This window comes from Penaeus monodon, chromosome 9 (assembly GCF_015228065.2).
Source record: "Penaeus monodon isolate SGIC_2016 chromosome 9, NSTDA_Pmon_1, whole genome shotgun sequence".
Classification (NCBI taxonomy): domain Eukaryota; kingdom Metazoa; phylum Arthropoda; class Malacostraca; order Decapoda; family Penaeidae; genus Penaeus; species Penaeus monodon.
Genome location: NC_051394.1, coordinates 27,831,624 through 27,839,398, shown reverse-complemented (window position 1 = coordinate 27,839,398; position 7,775 = coordinate 27,831,624). Strand labels below are relative to the sequence as shown.

The following is a 7,775-nucleotide window of genomic DNA, read 5'->3' as shown; positions in this document are numbered from 1 at the left end:
AGTCGATGAAGGGTCTGAGTCACGGCCGGCCGGCGCGTTGTTCCCTTGGGCAAGGAACTTCACCTCGATTGCCTACCTAGCCAACCAGCCAACCCAAGTCAGTGTATTATATATATATATATATATATATATATATATATATATATATATATATATAATACAAACGCATAGGCACACGCACATGCACACACAAACACGCATGCACACACACACACACACACACACAGACACACTCACACAGACACACACACACAAACACACACACACACGCACGCACACGCACACGCATACGCACACACACACACACACACGCACACGCACATGGGCCGTGGATCTCTTCACCATCCTCCGCCACGCAACTCGATCTTGCGATTTTCTTTCAACTTGTACCATCGTCAGCACGCAAATATCTTTGATGTTGTCGCTCAGTCTTGTCTTCGGTTTGCCTCTTCCCCTGTTTCCTATCACCATCCCTGTCAGCAAGTTTTTTTTTCAAGACTTTCACTTCTCATTACATGACCAATAAACTTTAGCTTCCTTTTATTCAAGATGTCCAAGAGCCGGTCTTTACAATTTATTTTTTTCAGCACTTCATCATTCATTTTCTTTTCTGTCCAGCTAATACGCAGTACTCGTCTGTAACACCACAGTTCAAAACTATTGACCTTTTTCTTGTCTGTCTTCTTCAGCACCCAACATTCAGAACCATATGATGCAATTGGAAAAATTAATGAGTTCAATAACCTCAGCTTTGTCCTTAAGATAATGCTTTGGTCTTTCCAGATGTTTTTGAGAGCAACTGTGGCATTTTTAGCAATAGCAATTCTTCATTTTATTTCTGGTGAATCATCATATGTGTTAGTAAAAACAGCTCCAAGGTAAGTGAACTTTTTCATATTTTCCACATCCACTCCATTGATTGTAACATGTTCATCATCGTTCATTACCGGTTGTCTTTGAATCTTCATGGTCTTTGTTTTGTTGGCATTAAGAAATAAACCATCCTTTTCTCTTGCTTCTCTAACTTTATCTAGCAGCTGTTGTAGTTCATTGACATTGCTGGCAATTAAAACTATATCATCGGCGTATCTTAGATTTGATTTTGTATCCTCCAATAAAAAGATATATATATATATATATATATATATATATATATATATATATATATATATATATATATCCTCCTTTTCTTCTTTTAACGGTAGGTTCATGTCTGAGCCGCCGTGGTCACAGTATGATACTTAATTGTAGTTTTCATGTTGTGATGCTCTTGGAGTGAGTAAGTGGTAGGGTCCCCAGTTCCTTTCCACGGAGAGTGCCGGAGTTCCCGGCACTTTTTTTTTTTTTTTAGGTAATCATTCTCTCTATTTTATCTGGGCTTGGGATTTTGGGCTGGCTTGGCCACCCAGTGGCTAGGTAGGCATTCGAGGTGAAGTTCCTTGCCCAAGGGAACAACGCGCCGGCCGGTGACTCGAACCCCTGAACTCAGATTGCCGTCGTGACAGTCCGACGCTCTAACCATTCGTCCACCGCGGCCTTGACGATCATGGGCTTCCATGTTTTTTTTTCTTAGCAATTTAGAGCGGTGGTTTGCCATTGCCTTCCGCCCGTTTTTTTTTTTTTTTTTTTTTTTTTTTTTTTTTATCGAGTCACCATCTCTATTTACCCGGCACTGACTTGGGCTGGCTTGGCCACCCAGTGGCTAGGTAGGCAATCAGATTGCCGTCGTGATAGTCTTGAGTCCGACGCTCTAACCATTCGGCCACCGCGGCCCCCCAATATCTATAGTTCCTTCAAAATTCTCTAGAGCATTTCTCATAATTGTTTCAGAATATATATTAAAAAGGTGCGGAGACAGAATGCAACCTTGTCGTACTCCTTGGTTGACTTTGAATCATTCTGTTAACCCATAAGTGGTTCTTATGCTGCTTGTTGTTGGTCATACATGGCTTTTTTTGTGTTTTGGAAATTTCATACTGTTCATGTTATTCCAGAGGATATCGTGATCAACAGTATCAAAACTTCAAGTAATCGATGAAACACAGGTATAGGTCTTTCTGATGTTCTCTGTTTTTCTCTATGATCAATTTCAGATTTAGGATCTGGTTTCTGGTTTCGCCCGTTTCCAGGGCGAAAACCTGCTTGTATATATATACATACATACATACATATATATATATATATATATATATATATATATATATATATATATATATATATATATATACACACACATATAAATATATATATATTTTTTTTTTTCTTCTTTTTTTTCTTTTAACAGCCATTCATTCCACTGCAGGACACATGCCTCTGTCAATTCATTACTGAGATGTTATATGGCAGTGCCACCCTTGCCTAATTGGATGCCTTTCCTAATCAACCGCGGTTTGTGCCACGGCGGTGACTTCCCCTATAACACATGCGTTTGAATTTTCAAGATGATATGTCGTTTTCTCGGGCTCGAGCCAGCAGTTAGAACGCAGGCATTTTTTCGGCTGCAGTGGCTGGGATTTGAACTCGGGGACCACGAGGGTCGGAGTCCAGTGCTCTAACTACTGGACCATCGTTGCAGTCATATATATATATATATATATATATATATATTATATATATATATATATAAAGGAGAAGAGAGAGAGGAGAGAGAGAGAGAGAGAGAAGAGAGAGAGAGAGAGAGACTGGATACCACCTTTACTCTGCAGGACTGAATCCACAGCCTCCGCCTGGGATTCCTTTCCATCGCCGCGCATCCACCAGGATTCGTTCCTCCTTCAAGGAATCTCGACAGGCCGTCCATAGGGCATCCATGAGGCTGAGTCAAAGGAGAAGAAGGCCGCGGCCCGGTCCTGCTACGGACACCGGCATTTCAGCAGGTTTGAGTTATTTTGTGTGTATGTGAACGTGAGTGTGACTAATGTTGTATATGATATAATCTGATAAAACAATTATTTGATTCTTCTTGCTACTGACATATGGGCATATCTTTACTACAGATGTTCATCTTTTAAAACTTTTACAGCACACGTCCAAATGTTTTTAAACCTTTGACAGATCGACCTGAAGTGACCCACATCACTGGACCGCCGCCCTTCGTGAACGGACCCCGGTCGCTGCGCACACATCCACCCCAGCCGCCCCTCAATCCCCAGAGTGAACCTCCTCCGCCTTATTCTACAGAACCTTTAGGAGCCGAAGAATTAATCGTGCCCTCTGCTAGCGGCAACCGCGCGGGGCCTTCTCGGGACTTGGCTTGCGAAAAGTCGACAGACGAACGCAAGGCTTATTCCCCCATTTCACCCTCTCATTACCTCACTCCAAGGTCAGAGATCAGACGGTACACTCGTCAGAATATTCTCAACAGGCTCCGAAGAAGGAGCAAATACGTAATCCTGCTTTCAATCCCGATTATGACCCTTCGAGGCCTGCAACCTTTTCGCATCCTCAGCTGCAGGCGGCCAACCTCAACCGCACTTCCTTCCTCTTGATTCAAGAATTCAGAATTTGCCGCACTGTGGAGGAAGACATCCACCTCAAAAACTGCACCATAGGGGCCCTCTACACCAGGGGTACGGTTACAATAGAGAACCCCCACCACAGAGTGTTGAGGGACTCCCACCACAACCTCCAAGAGGACCCCCAATAAAAGCCCCAAGAGGACCCCCACCACCAAGTCAGAAAGGACCAGTAGCACACACTCTCAAGGGACCGCAGCTATTATACTTAAGGGGACCCCCAACACACAACCCCAACTACCTCAGTGGACCTTTGCCCCAAGGGCCCAGTTACGTGGGCTCTCCAAGAAACTCTGTACCCTCAAATGGGACGCGGGCCCCCTTGCCCCCAGGATTTGGAGGAAATCTTCACGGAAATTCCCGCGTTTACCTTAATTCGGAAAATAATATAGATGAGACGATAATTTAAGTCTTATATATTTCTCTTCAGTGAGATCTCTCTCACTCCTTCCTTGCTTTGTTTTTGTAATATCTGTGATGTTTCGGATTGTGAGACCACTTCACCCTTTAAGTAGTTGTCTTCTTCCAGATTTTCATATATTTCCTCGCTGTTTTTCTCTCTTTTCTTTCACTCTTTTGGTATCTTTAAATTTCTGAAACCTGTACTTGCTCTTTCTCTTTCACTCGCACTTACCTATTTTGTCTTTTCTGTTTTCGTGGACTTTGGGATGTCTCTTCTCATCATTTAAGTTAAGTGCTGATGTTATTTCGTCCTTTTGATTCCGTCAATAATATTTCTAGCAACTGGTGTTGGACAGATTTCATCAATATAAAACTGTAACATTACTGTAATTAGAAAGTGAATACATATCTAAATAATTTTATCACATAGAGACATAAGATATTCATAGAATTTCTCTTTTATTATTATTATTATTATTATTTTTTTTTTTTACTGAAAACTCTCCATTGTGTCTCTTGTTTAAGAAAAAGAGTAAGAAGGTGTAGTATGTGAGAATAGTAAGTTTCATTATCGTTGTAGCTCTTTCACAATAATGATTATGATAACGATAATATAACATCATATTGACAACAACAACAATACTGATGATAATGATGATTATAATGACAACAATTACAGTATTAATCCTAAGGATAATAAGAATGAGAGCAATACCAATAATAATATGATAATGATGAAAATAATGAGAATGCTAATATAATAATAAACTAATATAATAATATATAATAATAATAATAATAATAATATTAATATTAATAATGATAATGATAACCCGCATGCGGCGACCGGTGTGTGCACTTGCAATGATTTATAATAATAACAATGATGACAATGATAATAGAAAATAATAATAATAGAAAATAATAATAAAAAACTACTACTACTACTACTAATAATAATAATAATGGTAATAATAATAACAAAAATAACAACAACAACAACAATAATAATAATAATAAAAAAAAAACACTCAAAAAACAATTATTGTAATAATAGTAATGATGACGATGATAAGAATACTCATTCTAATAGCAAAAATTTAAATGGCAAAAATAATGATAATAATAATAGTAATAATAATAATAATAATAATAATAATAATAATAATAATAATAAAATAATAATAATAACAACAACAACAACAACAAAGCCAAAAAAAAAATAAATGATTGTGATAATAGTAATGAGGATGATAATAATAAATTAATTCTAATAGCAAAAATAATAATGTCAATAATAATGATAATGATAATGATAATAATGAAAATGAAAATGATAATGATGATGATGATGATGATGATGATGATGATGATGATGATGATGATGATGATGATGATGATGATGATGATGATGATGATGATGATGATGATATATATAATAATAATAATAATAATATCCCCAATAACAATAATAATAATAATAATAATAATAATAATAATAATAATAATAATAATAATCATCATAATAATAATAACAATAACAATAACAATAACAACAATAATAATGATGATAATAACAATAACAACAACAACAATAACAACAATAACAACAACAACAACAACAACAATGACATTGACGATAATAATAAAAGATATTAAAACTAATACTACCAATAATGATGATGATGATAATGATGGTGGTAATAACAATAATAATAGTAATAATAATAACAGTAATGATGATAATGATAATGATAATAATAACAATAATGATAATAATGATATGAATAATAATGATAATAATAATAATAATAATGATAATAATAATAATAATAAATGATGATAATAATAATAATAATGATAATGATATCCGGTATCCGGCTGTGATCGAGCTGGCTATGAGATGTCTGTCGGCCCCCATGGCTCGGGAGCTGATCCCAGCAGTGAGAATAGCCTCCTTCTCCGGGACTTTGCTAGGTCCCAGAAAATGAAGATCTCTGGTTCCTGGTACCAGCACTCCAACCCGCATCGCTGGACATGGTACAGCGATACGGGTACAATGGCCAAGGAGATCGACCACATTCTTGTTAGCACGCGATGGAGGATCCTCCAGAACTGCAGGTTTACCGGAGTGCCAGTTCTGTGGCACCGACCATAGGCTGGTTGTGGCTACCCTGCGGGTCCACTGCTAACCTGCGGGTCCACTTCAGTGGCCACCCAAAGGTGTTTCACCTGGACAGACTAAGGGAGGAGGAGTGTGCCCGTGGGTTCGCCATGGCAGTCTCTGACCGATTCACAGAACTCGAGGCCAATGAAGCATGTCACAAGGCTCGGCTGAACGGTAATTAAGTCATAGGTCGTTCCATCGTGCGTAGGGCTCGGACACTGCTGAGAAGGGACAAGGAACAGTTCATCAGGAATCTTGCTGAGGAGGTTGAAGGCCATTTCTTGGTAAATGACCTTTGTCCTGTTTACCAAGCCCTGAGAATAATGAACTCTAAGCCCTCCTCACAGATGACTGAAGTCTGATCAGCAGATGGACGGATCATCTCAGATCATTTTGTGCTTTGTGAACGTTGGGCTGAGTATTTTGAGCAGTTGTACCAGGTAGACCCTCCAACAGTTAGCTTGGATGCAAGCGATGTTTCAGTGCCTGTGCCGGACCCACCCATCAGTGAGGAACCTCCTATCCTAACAGAGGTTAGGAAGGCGATTTCTAAGCTGAAGAGTGGGAAAGCTGCAGGCATATGTGATATCTCTCCTGAACTGCTAAAGGTTGGGGGTGAACCTATGGCTCGGGGCCTGCATACAGTCCTGACTGCCATCTGGCAGTCTGGTACCATTCCCCTTGACCTGCTGAGGGGCGTGGTCATCCCTCTCTGGAAGGCGAAAGGGGATCGTTGGGATTGTAGCAACTACCGTGGCATTACACTGTTCAACATACCAGGCAAGTTTCTCGCCCCCATTCTTCTGAAACAGATCCACAACCACCTACTGAGGCATCAGGGACCAGAGCAGTCTGGATTTACTCCTGGCAAGTCCACAATAGACCGTATACTAGCGCTTTGAGTAATTGTGGAGCGCCGTCATGAGTTTGGTTGTGGGTTGCTTGGAACCTACATCATTGTTTGACTCGGTGCATCGTCAATCGCTATGGGAGATCCTGAGAATCCGACACAGATTATTGGCCTAATAGCAAGCCTTTCTACTGGTACTGAAAGTGCTGTAAAGTGTGGTGGGGGTCTGTCGAACTTCTTCCCTGTTAATTCAGGGGTGAGGCAAGGCTGTGTCTAGCCAAAGTCAGTGTGGAGCAACACTAGGCAATATCAAGGTCTGAGACCTTGACTTTGCCGACAATGTTGCTATCCTATCTGAGTCCTTGGAGTCACTGGTGGTGGCTCTTGATGCATTTAGCAATGAGGCGAAGCCCCTAGGCCTAGAGGTCTCCTGGACCAAGACCAATATTCAGGACTTTGGGGGCCTGTTAGGGGAACCTGTTCAGTCGATCCATGCTTGCGGCAAGGACATTGAAGTCACAGAGAGTTTTACATACCTTGGTAGCGTAGTCCATGTCTCTGGGCTGTCAGACCAAGAAGTCAGTAGACGGATTGGTCTGGCAGCAGGAGCCATGAACTCGATCAACAAGGTACCATCAGACCAAGCTCATGTCTTCAAGGTCTTGATACTGCCAGCTTTGCTGTATGGAAGTGAAACCTGGACGCTATCCAGTGTCTTGGAGTCTCGCCTTGATGCCTTTTGTAACAAGTCCCTTTGCCGGATCATGGGGTACAGTTGACAGGACCACGTGTCCAACCGGCGGTTACACCATAAGACTGGCATGGGACCTGTTACTTACAT

The 7,775-nt window shown here is 40.4% G+C and overlaps 1 protein-coding gene across 1 annotated transcript in view; it reads right to left on the bottom strand.

Annotated features, from left to right (window-relative positions):
• LOC119577078 (basic salivary proline-rich protein 2-like) overlaps positions 1-7,775 on the bottom strand; it is a 93,539-nt gene that overhangs the window by 2,133 nt on the left and 83,631 nt on the right.